Below are 19,652 nucleotides of genomic sequence, written 5' to 3' on the forward strand. Positions count from 1 at the left end.
AAGTCCAGCTATCACTATTGCAGAGATATGATACTACATTTAGATAATCCTAAAGACTTCAAAAACGCTCCTGGAAACAATAAGTTTGTATAGTAAAATAGCAGGCTACAAAATCAACATCCCAAAATTCATGCCTGTCCTACAAACACATAATAAAAGAGAATAAAGTAATATTATAAAACAATTCCGTTCACAACAGTTCCTGAGAAAATCAAGTACCTTGGAAAGAACTTAATAAAAGAGGTGAAATGACCTACATAAAGAAAATTGCAAAACACTATTTCAAGGAATAAGAGAGGACACTATGAAATGGACACACATCCCCTGCTCATAGATCGAGAGGATAAAATTATCAAAATGTCAATACTCCCCTAAGCATTATATAGATTTAATGCTGCCCCTATCAGGAAAATCATGACATTCTTGAAAGAAATAAACAAAACAGTCCTGAAATTCATATGGAGCAATAAACCCACACAAATAGCTAAAGCAATCCTTGGGAAAAAGAAGATGGGTGGCATCACCTTCCCCAACTTCAAACTGTATTACAAAGCAGGAGTAATTAAAACATCATGGTATTGGACTAAAAACACCTGCAGATCAATGGAACAGAGTTGAATATTCTGTCACAGACTCTCAAATACATGATCAATTAATCTGATAAAGCAACAAGAAATGTGAAGTAGAACATGGAAAGCCTCTTGAACAAGTGGTGCTGGGAAAACTGGACAGCTAACTAAAAATAAAATGAACTCTGACCTCTCTCTAATGCCAGGCACAAAGTCAGATCAAGATAGATTAAAGAACTCAGTATCAGACCTGAATCCAATTAGGTACATGGAGGAAAATATAGGAAGAACCCTTCATGACATCGAAGCTAAAGGTATCTTTAAGAATGAAACACCAGTGACCAAGCAAGTAGAAACATAAACAAAAATGGAACTATATTAAAATAAGAAGCTTCTTTACCTCAAAAGAAACAATGACCAAAATCCAGAGAGATCTCATGTAATGGGAAAATATTTACCCAATAACTATCCGATAAGGGGGTAATATCCAGGATATACAATTTTAATAAAATTGTACAATCAAAATTCCTCCAATTCCATCCATAAATGGGGATAAGAAATGAAACTTCATCAAAAAAGAAATATATATGTCCAAAAGGCACATGAAAAAATGTTCTACATCACTTCATCGGGGAGATGCAATTGAAAACAACAACGAGATATCATCTTATACCACAGAGATTGGCACACATCAAAAAGAACAAGACAAACTGTGCTGACATGAATGTGGGGAGACAGGAACTCTATTCCATTGTTGGTGGAAATAATTACTGGTCCAGCCTTTTTGGAAAACAATATTGGCATTCATGAAAAAACTAGAAATTGGGTTTCCATATGTCCCACCAATACCACTTCTACGAATATATCCTGAGGGTGCAAAGAAAGCTCAGTAGAAATTATATCTTCACTGTATGTTTATTGCAGCACTGCTCACAATACCTAGAAACAACCCAAGTGCTAGAGAACAGATGACTGATTAAAGAAACTTTGGTACATATACACAATCAAATACTGTGCAGGTGTTAGGAAAGATGAAGTCATGAAATTTGCTTATAAGTAGATGGAGAATATCATATTAAGTAAAATCAGTCAGAAAGAGAGGACAGACATAGAATGACTGCACTCATTTGTGGAATATACAATAAGATAATATGAGACTAACATCCCAGGACTGTAGAGATAAGGGTCAGGAAGATTTCTCCCTGGTTGAAAGCCTGTCTCATGAGCTGGGGGAGAAGGCGGCTGGAATAGAGAAGGGATCACTAAATCAATGAGGGTTGGAGGGTTTGGTCAGGATGGTAGATGTGTGCCGAAAGACCAAACATGATGGCCTCTCAGTATCTGTAATGCCCAGAGTAGAGAGTGAATAAGATAGAAATTGTCTGCCATAGAGGCAGGTTGAGGGGTGGGATGTAGGGTGGAGGGATACTAGGAACATTGGTGGTAGACTATGGACACTGGTGGAGGGGTGGGTATTCAATCATTGTATGATTGAAACTCCAACATGAATGCTTTGTAACTGTAGTTCACGGTAATTCAATAAAAATAAATAAATAAATAAATAGTTACCAGTCACCTTATTGGAGGCTGGAGAAATAGTACGGTGGATAAGAACCTTGCCTTATATATGCCTGACCCTATACCAGGTACCACATATGGTCTCTGGATCTGTGGCGGAAGTAGCTCAGCTTAGCTCGGTGTGGCCCCAAAACCAAAACAAGTTATTTGTTAAGGCTTTGAATGTTTCTAAGTTTTTCTTCTTACCTGGTTTGTAGTAATTTTATAACTAAGCATTTAACTTGGTTTATACACTGAGAATAATATTAAAGCACTGAACCAAACCAAAAAAAGCATTAAGGCACTGTTACAAAGATTAAATCACTATTAAGGATTTGAAATGTGTCTTGAATCCAGTAGTCTTATTTAAGGATCTATATGTTTGAAAACCTCGGAAATTTCCCCGTAACATTTCTACACACCAGAAAATTTGTCAACTTCTTTAATTCACCTCATAAAGCTAATGCTGAGACAGGAATCCTATCACAATTTTATGGGATAGAACCCACAGAAATGTTTAAAGATGTAAAGGTCAATCTACTTAGAATTGACTGAGAGAGAATTTCTAATTAGAACTTCATGTTTTTCTGCAAAAGTTCTCAGTATAACATTAAACTTTAAATTGCAAAAGCATTCATTTTTAAAATTCATGTTAATTTGCTTGACTGAGGCCATAAATGTGAAATATAATAACAAATAATGTACTAGCAAGAGCAGAATAAACATGTGCCAATGAGAATATGATTTATAATCACTGTAAAATAATTCAGTATTTGATGAATTGCCAGTATTTATTTTTGTGGAACCTGAAAATTTCTGTAAGATAACTGAGTCAAATATAGTTATAAAAGATAATGATAACTAGTGACTACAGATGGAAGGTATATATTGTCAAGCATGGCAAATTGAAATCATTAAATCCCTGAAAGTTTGTACTTTTAGCATACAATGTGATCACCCATTAGGAGAAATAAACATTGTAGTGCCACTACAAGGGTTATAATTAATTTCCTGGGTGACTACTAGCAATCAGTCACTTCCCTTTGAATCACACTCCATATGTAACATCTCAAAGAACCTTAATGCCAGTTAGAGTCTGTATTGAAGAAGAACAAGTAATGAATTCACGGATTTCCTTCCCTTCTATACTTCATTAAAGTAAGCTAATTGTTTAGGGACTAGACTCTTCTTGGCTCATTGACTTAATAATACAAAAAATGCTTCTGGATTTTCACAAGTCTTGTGTTTCTCAGCAGGAAACCAAACTCAGACTAAATGAATGATTCTCCTCTCACTTAGACTTGAATAAAAGCAGAGTGTTTTACTCATTATTAAAATGTAAAGAGATAAAGAGATAATGAATGAATTTGCTATTATTCTCTGCCGGGTCACTTAGCTTTTAGCGCTAAAATGTACATAAAGTAAATCCTCATTAATTTGAAGCAAAGATTCTAAATTAAAATACTGAATTCACCAAATTGATCAATAGGCCTTCAATTCAAGAATGTCTCCATACCACTTTATGAAATGTTACTGATATCTTATTTTCATTTTTTGCATTTACATGGATTCTAGGGAATTCTATAGTAACATAACTCAGGCATTTGCTTTAAAAATTTAGATTCAGAGCAAGAAATATAGTTTTCAAGTTATATTTGCCATATAGAGCATTACCTATATTTTAGGTGTATCTCAGAGAACATGATTTGTTTGTCAACGATATCAGCTATGTATTCTCATCAATAAAACACATTGATAATTTGGTTGTTTAATATTTCAGAGATGTTACTGGTGCCCGCTCGAGTAAATCAATGAGCAACGGAGAATATTTCAAGGTTGATTTAATGAAAGTATCAATTATCATAATCAAAATTATATATAAGCAAAACAAACGAACAGATTAATACCCTGAAGGGAAGAAACATTTACATAAATTACTAAAGTGCACATACACATGACAAAGTAAAAGTATAATGATTATGATAACACTTGATTAGTTATAATTGTTTTAAGATTTTGCTACATAGCAGATACTACCTATTATGCTTTATATTCATGATCTTCCTTTGTCTTCACAATAGTTTATAGAGAAGAAATACATGGCTCCAAGTAGTGAAATAATACTGTTGACCATTAATTAGAAAAGACAAAATATTAGTCTAAGATTTGCTCAGGATCATGCACATATACTTCCCCCTTAAATCATTCACTGTCACTGTCACTCTCATCCCATTGCTCATCGATTTGCTTGAGTGGGCACCAGTAATGTCTCCATCGCGAGACTTGTTGTTACTGTTTGGCATATTGAATACACCACAGGTAGTTTGCCACTGCCTTATATCAGGTTTGCCTCTCTGGGTCATTCTTAATACAGAATCTGTGGCTTCTACATATTTGTTCTAAACTTGACCAGATAGTACAGTGGTGAGGGCACTTGCCTTGTGTGCATGTGTCCCAGTTTGGGTCCATGGAACACTATGGTCACCAGAACCCTTATATCATTAAAATATAAAAACATAAATCACAATCCAACTTTATGTCTGCTTCTTCAGTTAAGGACAAAAGATGAGGGAAACTGGAGCAGAAACATTTGCAAGAGTTGAGAAGAGTTCTGTGGCTCTTTGGAATGGAAATTCTAAGATGTCTCATAGGGATCCTTCGTGTTATGTAATCCTCTCCCATTTATTATGGATTTGACGATGGATAATATCTGATATTATCTTAATTTGTAGAGTAATGCTGGAGGAAATTTTCAGTTGACATTGCAAATGAATAGGATTTGTTTGTTTCTTTGTTTTTCAGTTTCGGGATTCAAATTGGAACCTCATATATGTTAGATTCTAACTCTAGTAGTCAAGCACCAGCCATGTAAGAGAAAATCTTGATGACATTCTTACCTTGAAACCACACATCATTTTGATTAAAATTGACAACTTAAAAGTTTGTTTCACCTTTAGACTGACATGTAAAATGCTATATTTTACTGTCTCAGGTGAGTTTCTGGAGCTTTTCTCATCTCAGGAGACTTCATCAAGGTGCCATGAACAGAATCAAACCTGAGATTTAATAGACACTATAACATTATAGAGGGAAAGAAAAATGCTATATCCAAGCCAAAATCAGAAAAGTATATACTGAAAACTAATTAAAAAGAAGACTGTATAAAACGCTGCTATAGGGGCCGGAGCGATAGCACAGCGGGTAGGGCGTTTGCCTTGCACGCGGCCGACCCGGGTTCGATCCCCGGCATCCCATATGGTCCCCCAAGCACCGCCAGGAGTAATTCCTGAGTGCAAAGCCAGGAGTAACCCCTGAGCATCGCTGGGTGTGACCCAAAAAGCAAAAAAAAAAAAATTAAAACGCTGCTATATTTATGAAATGAAATGATTTAGAGCTATTGCAAATTTTGTCTTCAAAATCCATAACGCCAAAGATAGAGCAATACTACAGTGGGTTCAGTGCTTGCCTTTTATGCAACTGATCCATGTCTGATCTCAGCAGCACAGATGATCCTCCTACCCCTGCCTGGAATGATCCTTGGCTACAGAGCCAAAAGATAGTCCTGAGCACCATTGGGTTTGGTTTAAAACAAAACAGGAGTTCTTTTATCTGGTATATTTCGGGTCTCCTGAATCTGGGTGCATGTGATCTTCAGCTCCTGGAGTGTCTCAGCTGTGATGGTTTTGATACTCAAGGACAGTAGAAATGAGGATCAGACAAATGGTCCATAGTTGGAAGCCTGCCTCAAGGGCTGAGGGAGAGGGAAGCTGGGATTGAGAAGGGCTCTTTATGACAATGATGGTTGGAAGGGATCACTCTGGATGGGAGACGTGTGCTGAAAGTGGGTAAAGGACCAAACATGATAGCTTCTTGGTTTATGAATTACAAACTATAATGCCTAATGCAAAAAGAGAAAGAGAGAGACAGATATATATACAGAGACAGACACAGAGACGGAAACAGAGAGAGAAAGATAAGTGCCTGCCACAGAGGCAGACTGGGGGCAGAGGTGGCAGGAGTGAAGGAGAGATACTGAGGGTTTTGGTAGTGGGAAATGTATACTGGTGGAGGTATGGGTATTGGAATATTGTATGACTGAAACCAGATCAAAATCTTTGTAACTGTCTCTCATGGTGACTCAGAAAACGAAATTTTTTAAATTAAAATATTAATTAAATAAAACAAAATGGAGGGGGGAATGTAATGTTTTAGGAAAACACTAGTAGTGAAATATATTAAAAAATTGGAGTCTAAATTTGGGGGTGCTTTAAAAATTATGAACCAAAAATAAAAATTAGAGTAAATAATCAAGTCAATGGTGTTAGTAAAGATATATATATATTCTTATTTAATATTCTTTATGTATTTTGCACTTGTATGATTCCTCTGTCCTTCTCGGAGGGCCCAGCAAGCTACCGAGAGTATCCCGCCCGCATGGCAGAGCCTGACAAGCTACCTGTGGCATATTCAATATGCCAAAAACAGTAACAACAAATCTCACAATGGAGATGTTACTGGTGCCCACTCGAGCAAATCGATGAACAACGAAATGACAGTGCTACAGTGCATATTATATATTTATAGCACAGTGGGTAGGGCATTTGCCTTGCACGTGGCCAACCCAGGTTCAATTCCTCCATCCCTATTGGAAAGCCTGGCAAGCTACCGAGAGTATCTCACCTGCACAGCAGAGCCTGGCAAGCTAACCATGTCATATTCGATACCCCAAAAACAGTAAGAACAAGTCTCACAATGGATATGTTACTGGTACCCACTCGAGCAAATCGATGAGCAATGGAATGACAGTGATACAATGATACAGTGATTCTTCTTTAAAAAGCATGCATATTTTAAAATGAATTTCATCATTTTTAGAATAAAAATTCTGATAGGAGTAATTCATTATTCGCAGCAGAGATTTTAAAATTACTTTTGAAATTACTTAACTGATCTACAGAAAGAGAAAAAAACAATCATTGAATCTCTAGCAGTTTCAGCATGCATTGATTATCTACATAAACATGTCTAAGTGTGATATTCCTTTGCGTTTAGACAAACTTTATAGTTCATGATTCAATATATGAGGCAGTTCTCAGTTTTCTTCTCTATCAATAGTCAAGTCATAATATGAGATGTTTTATGTCATTCAGCTATACTATACAAAAATTGCACATTCTTTAGTTTACTGGTATCGGGTCATTATAGATTTTCAGCATGTTTGGTATTTATAAATTTCACTTTGTTTAGAACACACAAACTGGGAGGCTACAATTGTAGAATTTATTACATCAAGAGTAAGTCAAATTCAAGTAGAGAGGTTATTCAACACGACTTTTGGCAAGGTTATGGGCATTGGATCAGGTTACTTGTGGCTGAATCAAGACACTAACACTCAGTAATGTGACTTGAAGCAAGTTGCTTAACCTTTCTCTGCTCTGATTTTTTTTTGACTCATTTTGAATTAACTTTTTTTTTTAATTTTGTTGAATCACCATGTGGAGGGTTACATAGTTCTCAGGATTATGTCAGTTATACAATACTCAAACACCCTTCCCTTCACCAGTGCCCATATTCCATCACCAACCATCCCAGTATACCTGCCGCCCCCTCCCACTTCCCCAGTCCCCACCCTTGTAAGTGATAAGTTTCACTTCGTTTACGCTTTATCTCGATTACATACCATGTTTCAACACATAACTCACTATTGTTGCTGGGGTTTCCCCCCCAAAAGAAAAAGACAGTCCTATTGCCAAGGAAGCATTTGATAGTTCTCCATTGCTAAGAATATAGAGATATTAAGTCCCACTGTTTGTTACATAACTTTTCTTTTTTCCCCCTTTGCCCCAAGCCACCGAGTTCACACCTGTTTAGTAATCGCCACGCTGCCTGACAAAGAGAAAAAAACCAAAAAGGATGGTTATTTCCTGTCATCAGCCGGCGTGGGGCTCTGGCTTAGTTGATAGTCTAGTAGAGTGTCTGCAAGCAGTTTCTGGAACCAAAGGTATTGCGCTGGTATCGGCTCTGGCTCGAGATTCCACCAGCGTCCCGCTGTTCCATGTACATATTTTTTCCCCTTAAGTCCCATTCCCACGCCACCAGGTCTGTGTTTGCTTAATGGAAATCACACTATGGTTGACGCCATGCCGCGTTTCTTTCCGAGAAAGAAGGATATTTCTTCTCAGCCGGCGTGGGGATATAGCTTAGTTCAGTCTAGAGAGATGGCTACCACTTTGATTGCCTTCAATATTTCAGCAAAAGACTTACTATTCTTGTTAGGATCTCCCACAAAAGTCCGACCCGTTAAAAAGGAACCATTACATATTGCTGATGCTTAGATGACATTAGGTCGTGCGGCCACGGGAGCGGCCGCGTGGTTTTGGGTTTCTGTATAAAGTCCAGGGAAAGTACAACCAGAAATAACATCACTACAAACTTTTACCCTTTTATGGTGCTCATAAGATGGAGAAACCTGGAGAGAGCTGGCTCGGCGTCTCCATTTTGCGCTCAGAAAGCCGTGGACTCTGTGCTGTGCTCAGGAGGAAGGGGTTGAGAGAGAGAGGTTAAAAGAATTGGGGAATGCCCGGTTTCCACTGTCGCAGCCCACCGTGGGGTCTCCGTTCCCGTGCCGGAATTAGTTCAGTGGGCTGCTTGGAGTCCAAGGGCGCTCTTTTGGGCTCTTCCATCATGCTCGATCCGCAGCAGCGCCAAAAGGGTCTGCTCTGACTTTTAATCTAGCCACAGTAAATGTTGAAATCTAGGTTGGAGTGAAGATTAAATTAATTAATGAATTAATTAAAACCCTTAAAATAGCATCACTAAATGTCAGTTACTATGTTTTCCACAGTAGTTTCAGTTGAAAAAAAATAAATCAAATAAACATTCCAGGGAGATTCCCATAATTTATTCTGCATTAGAAAAAGATGAGGAGGGACACCTAAAATTCTCAGTCAAAACAAATTTTATATTTTACATTAAGAAAAGTAAAGAAGAAGAATTTTGTTGATCTTATTGGTAAAGATGTTAAAATAATTCAAGTTCTAGCTCAGAGTATGGAAGACTTTTCACATAATCTGGTCTGGCAGCTTTGTAATTACCATTTCTTTAAGATCACACTCAAATGCCATTCTCTGTGATTGTTTTTCTGTTTATCAAAATAAAAGTGCTTTATATCTCATTGAAATTCTTTGGGATTGGTGTTGGAATATAACAAACTACTGTGAACAATGTTATAAAAATAAAATTAAATTAAAAAATAAAAATTAAAAATTAAATTCCTTCCTTTCATGTAAGCACAGAAATTACACATCCCATAGACTACTTTCATATGAATGCATAAATATTGTATGTATCCAAGTAAAGTATAATAATAATTTCTCAATAGTCAGCTATGTAATGCTTGATATGATATGTCACAAGGCTTGCTGTAACCACTTTATAAATATAATCTCACTAAATATCTGTGAGAGAATACATAATAGACCAAGGATTTCTCATTTTTGCTTGTATCTCTTTATATTATCACTTTGCTATGCCTCCTGCGTATATCCCATCCCTTGGGACCTGCGTTACTGTTATAACTTGTTTTTCTCTCTGTAGCAGTGGATGACTAGGGAGCTGAGAACCAGTAAAGTTTGCATTAGCTCCAATGGGCTGTGAACAGTGAAGTCCTCCGAAACTGATTAAGACAGCTGCTAAGTTGGACCCAAGACATTTGACCTTCAGTACCTGGGAATTAATCCATGTCCCCTGCACTCGAGGGAGTCATGGTTATGGTTATCAGCATGAGAAAAAGCTTTGCCTTCAGAGAAATGGAAAACTCAGCTGTCCCAAGCTCCTTTTTATGGTTCAAGACCTTGTCTTCATCACCAAAAGGAGAAAAGAAGCAATAAATCAAAAGTAAATTGTGTCAAAGGATGTAACATATTAAAGGGATAATGCAGACTTCTTCACAGAGAAGAGGAAAGCAGCCTGGCAAAATGAAGTTTTATTAAAGAAAGGCAGGACACACCTGAAGGAGGGCTGTCCACCTAGTGGGCACATCTAAAGGAAATGGACCATGCGGCCCTGCTTCGATGATTCTATGTTGGTCTTTATCATACTTCCTCGGCTAGTGTCAAGGATCTCTGCTAGGACATTGTCTTGGAAAAGGAAATTGAGCTCGGATGGTCCTTTTCTCAGGTTCATGCGAGCATCATTCCTGCTATAAATTCTCTCCAGGCAGGGTTTCAGCCTATGTTCCACATTAGCAGCAAGATGACATTGTGTCATTTTAGATTCTATCATGTCTCTCCAAACATTCCTATGTTTAGTAACTTCCAAAACTTTACCCCCAAGGGGCTCTACCTGACTTTCTATTTCACTTTGATAGTAAAGTGAATCAGAAGTGACTTTTTTAGAAAAGAGAAAGCAGTGCATATGTGGTATAGCAATGAACTAGCATGGCTTAAAAATGCTAGTAAAAATTATGCTAGTAAAAATCATGCCACATATCAACACAGAAAGGTAACATGAATGGCTAAAAAATCATTTTCCATATGTTGATTATTGCATAGGTACCAAATTTCACTCATTGTGTACACTGAGCACATTTTTCAGACACTGAAGTATTCAATAAACATTTGTTATAAATAAATATACATACACATGCCATTAGCTCATAGTTTCTTCTTTATCAAATGGAGTCATTCAATGTTTCTCTTTCATATTTCTTCATTAAGGATTTCATATGCATCCAATATGACAAAACAGAGACCTCAGAGTCACCAGGAGTGATGATAATAAAGTTTTGATCCCTGAAGAAAAATAAACATCTGCTGTTGCTGTGTTTAACACATTTCAGTACAGTGCCTAAGGACTCAGAGGGCAATCATCTTAAGATGCTACCTGCTATGAAAAATAGAAGATGATTAGTAAAAGGCATACAGATAAAACTTTACATCATACATTTAAGGACTATATGGTCTGAGTATTAAACATATAGTAAGAAAAGAAAACTAATACAGAAACTAATGGCTCTAAAAACATAGAATTGACTCATATAAAACAACATTGGGTCTTTTCATTGCATTCTAATAAAAATGATATATAGATGCACATACATACATTTTGTTGCTTGAATTACCCTATTTTAATGTGACTTCTCAGAGGCAATTTTGATTACATATGAATCTCAAGTGGTGATAAGAGCACAGGCACTTTTAATTTATAATTAAATGAATAAATATCACAAAACCTTGCCACACTAAATATCAGGACTCCTGACCTATTCAGATGCTAATGTCTCATTGAAGTCCTCTGCCCATTGCCTTAGGAAAATAGGGCTTATGAGATTCATTAATGCCAGCCCCCAGGAGCCTGAACTTTAAGAACCAATGCAAAGACCCACCAGGAAAGCAAGGTCTATTTAAGTAGAGAGGAACTGGGCCACTGAATGGAAAATGTAAATGTGCTATTATTCTTTCCTCTTTCATTTCCTCCCAGAGCTATATCTTTTGGGAAGACACAGACAAGAAAGAGGTTTGTCAACTTAGCAAGATGAGTCCTCTGTCAAATTTGAGAAATCATAGGAAGCCAATTAATAGTAAATAGTTTAATATATTTTCAGTGTAAAAAAGACTTCATACTCTAAACAGAACCTTTGTTACTCTGGAATGAATTAGATTTAATTTAATTTAATTTTTATTTATTTTTTCAATGAAGTAAACAGATTTTATTTAGAGACTTTTTGAGGAAAGGAGGAAGGGATAGTGGGAGAGAGAATAGTAAGTGTAACATGCTCAAGAGAGAACAAGGGCTTCTCCGAGGGTGGAGAGAGCTCTACACACATCCTAACACTACACACGAAAGCATGAGAGTACACATCTCAAGAGGGGAGATGCGGGAGACACATGTGCTCTGACACCACATGTTCTCAGCCACGTTGGCGCAAACAGCACATGGGCTCAGGCAGCATATGCACACCTGGAGTGAATTAGATTTTAGATGAAGCACATTATATAATGTGAAGTGTGTTAAATTTGATTAGTCATTTTTAATGTTAAAAAATCCTGAAGTCTAAGGGTAGATCCATGAAGGTGAGAACAGGAGAGAACTAGATGTCATATTATTAAGGAACTTTGAAACAAACTAAGAAAATTGAAGATAAGATTTGTACTCTTTTATTGTTTCTCATCTTATTCTTTGTTCCTAGTCCTGAGGGCCCAAAAGATAGAAATATTTAAAGTTTAGGATCTAGTCTTAGAACTGGAATATTTTTATCCTGATTGCAGAGTAAAACTTACATGTTAGGCCTGGGGATGTGACTTGGTGATAGAACATTTTCTTTGCATGTTTAAGACCCTGGATTTAATCTCTGGAATTTCAAAATAATAAAATTAAACAACATGCATAACATGCATATCCAACTCTAGGTATGACGTGATCTGAGTCTAGAATGGTGTTGCTAATTCTACTAAACACACCCAATTTCTAGCTTCCTGCCTTGATGATAGTGTTCTTTACTGGGAAAAGAGGTGAATTTGTTCTCTATTTCAGAAATTCCAAATATTTAACCCTTCTTCATTATCATGTTTAACTTAACTATGAAAAAAAAATGTGAGCATTAAGGAATAAACAACCTTTTGTAAATAACCTTTTGTTATTGACAGTGTAAATGACTTCTACAAATATCTCAGACCTTGTTTCTACCCTGCTAAGGAATTGGCACAAGGAACACGAAGGCATAGGGCAGACCTGAACTCAGCATGAAATGAGAAAAATGTGAATCTAGAAAGAGGTATAATAAAGGAAAAGAAATGTTTATTAAAGCAGAGAGCAGTCTACTCACCATATAGGCCAGCAGATCACTAAACAAAGGAGCCAGACTCTACTTTCTCCTTGGCCCTGGGTTTTCTATTGTACCTTGAGAGATGTATTACTCCTTACTTCTTGGCCAGAAGTCACAGACAAGTGGACAAGTGAATAATATTTGCACAGTCTATTTGATATCATTGAGTCCCCTGAAGACTTACGTGACATGGGGAGGAGAGAGATGGCGGCCTGGACAAGAGGATCTGCTGTTTTCTCTGCCATCTGGGAACAGCTAGGGACATCTAGGACTGATGAGCGTCAGCTGTGGGCCTTGCTCCTTACAGGAAAGAACAGTCAGTTCTAGATTTTACCTGGCCTTTGGGGTCCTTTGCCTTTCTCTCAGAAAAGTTGTTCAGGAGAAGACGAGCAGTGAAGCATAAAACAGGTTTTATTTACAACTTTTGAGAAATAGGAAGAGACACAGAGAGAGAGAGAGAGAGAGAGAGAGAGAGAGAGAGAGAGAGAGAGAGAGCTTGACAGAAAACACACTCAAGAGATAATAGACCCCCAGCACATCCCAGCATTAGATATGAAAGCATGGATGGACATATATCAAGAGGGAAGATGCAGGTGACACAGGTGCCCAAGCACCACATGTGCTAGGCACCAACACATGGGCACAGGTGACACAAGGGGTCAAGCAGCATATGCACATACTCCTTTTGTTCAAGTTGTCTTCTATAGGGTTTCCCCAACCTACATCACATGTGGCTTTCTACCTAAGGGTCCATTCAAGGGTGGTTGCCAAGGGTTACAGTTGAGAGCAGTTGATGGTCTTTGATATTCCTTTTCTGGCCTTTGTTCCTGCTTGAGTTTTCTTAGTGGAGGTCCAGCCTTCTCTAGCACCAGGTAAAAATCTTATCAGGCCTTAGCTTGTATCCACAAAGTGCGTTTTTAGTAGCCTTAGGCCTATAGCACTGTAGCACCGTCTTCCCATTGTTCATCGATTTGCTTGATCTGGCACCAGTAACGTCTCCATTGTGAGACTTGTTACTGTTTTTGGCATATTGAATATGCCACGGGTAGCTTGCCAGGCTCTGCTGTGCAGGCAGGATACTCTCAGTGGCTTGCCCGGTTCTCTGAGAGGGACAGAGGAATCGAACCCGGGCCAGCCACATGCAAGGCAAATGCCCTACCTGCTATGCTAGGGGTTCAGTCCCTTCCCCGCCCCCTACAACTACACATACAAAAAAAATCCCCACCGGAGTTGAAAGAGTGACGAACTGGTGGGCATTCCTCTGACCAAGTCAGTGACAATGAATCCCAGTCCCACTCTGCTTTCCTTGGGCACCATCAGGTGTCAGAATGAATTCTTCTTGGGCCATTGGAGTCTTTGCCATCAAAGCTACCTGGAAAGGACATGCTCTCAGTCTTGCCATCTTCTCTTTCTGTCCAGGCAGGCTCAGGAAACAGCATCATAGCTGTCTGGATCAGTTTTACTCACATCATCTGAGTCTCTTGAGAGGTCTCTTTGTAGCTCTCTCTCTCTCTGGGACCAGAAAGCCGGTCCTTCATCTGGTTCCTGCCTACTTCCACCGGTGCCCCTCATGTGTCTTTCTCTACTTAGGCCTCCGAGCTTTTCTTGCCTCTCTCCCGTGTGGATAAATCTGAGGAGCTGGCCAGAACCAATTTGCATCTCATCTTTGCAAGAGCTTGTCTCTCTCACAGTCCCACTCCGCCATCTCCACACAATGTCTGTGGGAGGCGCCAGTGAAGGTCTCTGAGGCTCCTCCCCCTCAATGTTGTGACCTATGTGTGGCTTGCTATGGAAGAGGCACTTTGTTTCCAGCACATTCTAGAATAGCTGTCTAGTATTCATTATCCCCTTTTTGTCTCCCTTGGTATATAAGTCACCCCATTTTGCAGATGGTGAAACAGTCTGGAGAGGTGAGCTGACTTGTCTAGTATCACACGGGTAGTAAGTGATGTCACTGAACTTAACCCAGGCTCCCTTGTGTTTGCTGCCCATCTCTCCCTGTCTTCTAGGACCTCCCAGTTCCTGCCGTGTGAATTGAGGAGTGAGAGGTACCTGGAGTGTTCATTAGTTTAGGTGGGTAATCTTATTTCATAAACAGTCTTTTCTCACTGAAAAATACATCTTCTATGCCTGTGAACATATTTTCAGCAACACTTGAAAGACTTGCATGTGGCCCAAAGCCTAGTTGATTATATTACTTCTCAATAATTCATTGCCATGGGGGTGGGGAGTCCTTATCGGCCTGCTTGATTCATATTTCCCACTAGAGACTTCACTACCTTAAATCTTAAAGGGAAATTGGGTGAAGGTCTGTCCTCGGGAGCGTCTTCATGTTATCCAAAGCACTGCAGGCCCTGCCTACATAAGGGGTGAAAGCTCATGTTACCTTAGTTTAAATGGGACCCAGGCAATGATTCCCTGGATTTCAGAGTTGTTGGTCTGAAAGTCTGAAAAGAGAGAACAACATCATTAAAACTGGAGGATTTAAAACCTTTTTTCCCTCTGTCCTTGGGAAGGCAGAGTAGTTTGCTGCTTTAGAAAACACTCTGCCTGGGATGGTTAGACAGAAGTTAAAAACAACAAAAACCAAAGCAATATAGCAATAGCTCAAGTGGGCACCAGTAACGTCTCTATTGTGAGACTTGTTGTTACTGTTTTGGGCTTATCGAATATGCCACGGGGATCTTGCCAGGCTCTGCCATGTGGGCGGGATATTCTGGGTAGCTTGCTGGGCTCTCCGAGAGGGAAAGAGGAATCAAACCCGGGTCCGCCGCATGCAAGGCAAATGCCCTACCCGCTGTGCTATCACTCCAGTCCTGTGCTATAGCAATGACACTACACATATTTCTATGATCATAAAAATAAAAAGTAATAATTTCTCCACCATGAGTTTGGTTGATAATGATGCAGATGGCTGAAGCAGTGATGGCAGGTGCCTGTTCATTTGCATTTCCAAGATTCTTCAATATTTTCAAGAATGAAAATATTGAGTAAAAGATGCTCAAACTCAGAAAGGAAGAATATTTATTGGAAAGTAGAAGAGAAAGGGAAAAGAACTCCACATTTGGGAGGAACTTAGTATAAGACTAAGTTAAAAATAAGTTTTATGTAGGCTTATTTAAAGGTCCTTTGTATTCCTCATCCATCTACAAGTATTATGGTGAATGCAGGGATCTACAGGGAGTTCTGCCTGGTTTGAGTCTTTCTGACCATCTGCCTCAGCCTTTGTCCATTACCTTAGACTTCCTGTAAGCTTAAAGTCTGAGACAGAATTTTATGATGGACAATTATTAAGTTCCTGTTTATAAGAAAAGCCCAGTAATTTGCAGGCGGACAAAAATACAGCATTGGTCAGCAAAAACAAACAAAAAAAGCAAACAAATAAACTAAGGTACTGCTCACAAAAGCTGATAAGGATAAACTGAGGCTTCATCTTTTATTTGAAAAGAATGTGTCCAGGTTCTCCAATGGACATAAAGACACCAGGTCATTCACTTATATTAGATCTAGTAACAGAGATGTGTAAAGAAAAAAAATAGTTTCTGATGAAGATTTATGAGCTCTTGAAGATCTAACCAAACTGCTCCTTGAAAGGGGAATACCCACTAGAGAGACCCTGAAGTGCTAGATGGGTCACAAGTCCACATACCCAGTGTGTACTTTGATTAATTTATTTTGCATACTGGTGCCCAACATAAAAAATGCATTAGGCTCTGCTTCTGTCAGCTTCAAACCAATAATAACAATTATTTTCGTTATGATGAGTTATTTATAAAAAAACAATGTACTTAGCTCTTAAACATATTATCCTCTAGTTTTTCAAAAAAAGATGTTTTAGGTCCTCAGTGGGTTCACAGGAGTAGGCTGATTTTTTCTTTGTCAGAGTCCTGTCACTGCTTGGTGTGGACAGAATTGGTTTTATTTTGGAAACATGAACCCAACTAGAAATTCCATTAAGCTTCACAGCCATGCACAGGATACCTTGATAAGATGACATTCATGTAAGCAACACTCAATCGGAAGGGGATCCAGCATCCCAAATTTTTAGTGAGATCCAACAACCAAGCTGAATTTTATTTGTCAGTAATTTTTTCACTTGGGTAAAGCTAAACTGTGGAGCAGGGCGAAGGGCACTGGACGAGGACAAACCTGACCTTGCAAAATGACCCTGAAGCGAAACCTCGTAAAGGGTGGGTAACTGGGCAGAGATACAAAACAAGGATGCCTGCATCTTGTGTTCTGCTTTGAGCCTTACTTACCTGCCCACTCCCCCGACATGTATGCCTAAAACACAGAAACCATCACATACTCCTTAAACAAGTCACTCTAACCGCAACATCTAGCCTTGAAGGGGATTAGATCAGGGACAAAGCAGAGAGACAAAAGAGATAGGTCAATAGTGTTAAGGTCTAATGTGATTGGACCTTCTGTAAGCCAAGACCCTCTATAGGAATGTGTATATTTAATAATAAAGTTGAACTGTGATTACTGAATCTGATCCTGGAGGTGTTTCTACACACGTTCTCCCTCCTTCACCCCATGAAAAGTTTCCTGCCCGTACCTGGTGTGCAACATGTCTGGGCATTTTGGGGATAACAGTTCCCCAACACAAAACAGTATTCCCAGCTGAATTGCCTACTGCACTTGTCCCAGATTCACACTATTTAATTAATATTTAGTAACTTCTAAACTTTTTTGAGTCCAATAAGAAATCTGTAGTTAAAAAGGGCCTGTCATATAGCAGTGCACAACTGCTATTTCCTTGGGAGCCTGCACTGCCACTAATAATTTTGGGATTTATTCCCCATGCTTTATTGGATGCTTCTAGCTGTTAAAACCTGTGTTCTTTCCAAATGACTGCATGTGCATGTAGAACTAAGAATTAATATTTAAAACCTGCTTAAATGCTTGCTTAGAAGTCCCTCAGCCTGTTAGCAGGTTCTAGAAAGAGCATGTCTGCCTTTTCAGCTGGAGATCTCCTTAGTAAACCTCTGGCTTCCATTCTCCTGGTCAAACTGATGTAGGCGGGCAGGCAGATAGGGAAGACCCCTCCCAAGGCAATGACAGTAAATTTCCCGGGAAGTAATAGCCCTAACCTCATGGAGAACTGGTGCTAGTCTTTAACAGACCCTGAGGAGGCTGGACCAACCTCCTCCAACAGAAGCTCCAGGAGAAACAAAAGGCCAGGAAAGGAATTACAAAGAAGACCATCACCACTCCCAATCCCCTTGATAACCTCCCTAGCAAAGACTTTTACATAGGAAGAAGCCCCACATGGGGGCAAGTTGGAGAAACCCAATAAAAGCCACCTTGAACAAAGAAAGCACAAGCATATGCTGTCGAGCCCATGTACTGCTTCTGGCTATGTGGCCGAGCACATGTGCCGCCCGCATCTCCCCTCTTGAGATGTGGACTTTCATGCTTTCATGTTTAATCTTAGGATGTCTGTAGGGGCTCTTTCCACCCTTTGAAAAGCCCGAGTTCTCATTTGAGCATATTACTCTCCACTCTCTTGCACTTTCTCTCCCTCCTTTCTTTCAAAACTTCCAAACAAAAACTGTGTAATTTCACTGCTCATCTACTCCTGAAATTCCTTTCTGTGAGGCAAGACAAGAACCCAGTAACCCTGGGTCCCAGGTGGCAGAAGTGGATCCAGAAAAAATGATCGTATTTCTCCTCCCCACTTCACTTGAGCCACACATGGGGCTCACTGGCATCAAAACTAGAGACAGAATGTGCAGCTTTAAATCCCTTTATAAACTAAGCAGCTACTTTACAGTCAGTATACCTGGTTTCATCTGGATTACCCATAGAAATACCTTTCAAATATAACCTATTAGAATACATTTAAATACATTTATTTAATCACTTCTACAGAATTAGAATTTGATTTCTACAAAAGGTAAATAAAAAAAAAGAATAGTTTTTTTCTACACCTTCACTTTAAATTTGCCACATGGCTTAATAAACCTATCTGGTTCTCTTGCATAAGGACAGCAAGATTGGACACCCTGTTGTCTATTGACAGGTCATGAGGATTGGCTAAGAACAAAGCAGGAGTCTTGCATTAAGCAAGTGTCTTACATTAATAAAGGAATTAATATTTTTTTAATTGTCATGTCAGGGTCACCCAGGCTCATATGAACTGGAGGCGACCTTGGGTCTCTGATCTTTTGTACGAGTGTCCTGGCAGAAAAGGCTCCATTCTACCCTTCTCCAGAGTTGGGAGATATCCTCGTCTCCAGCGCTCTTCTTGTTGCTCAGAACAGGGCAAGTCATTGCAGATCTATACAGTAGTAAGGTGCAGAACCAGGCTTTATCTCTGGTATGCTGGCTGACTTCAGCTGCGAGTGTGGAAAGGTTGGACTGCAACTGAATCTCACGAAGACGATGTTCATGAGAAACTAACTAGTTTCTGATGTTCCATTTGCTCTCAGCGGAATGAACATCTCAAAATGCAGCAGCTATGTGTACCTGGGTTGAGAACTCAATATGACAAACAACTTGGCGCCAGAACTGCACAGGAGGAAGAGAGCAGCATGGAACGCCTTCAAGAGTGTTGAAGAAGTTGTTAGGAGAATGCAGAAACTCTGGACTCAGGCACATTTTTTGACTCCACTGTTCTTCCTGCACTAACATACACCTCAGAGACCTGGGCCCTGCAAAAACAGGATGAGCATACTATTCAGTTTTCCCAAAGG

The sequence above is a fragment of the Sorex araneus genome, chromosome 5 (genome assembly GCF_027595985.1).
Source record: "Sorex araneus isolate mSorAra2 chromosome 5, mSorAra2.pri, whole genome shotgun sequence".
Taxonomy (NCBI): Eukaryota; Metazoa; Chordata; class Mammalia; order Eulipotyphla; family Soricidae; genus Sorex; species Sorex araneus.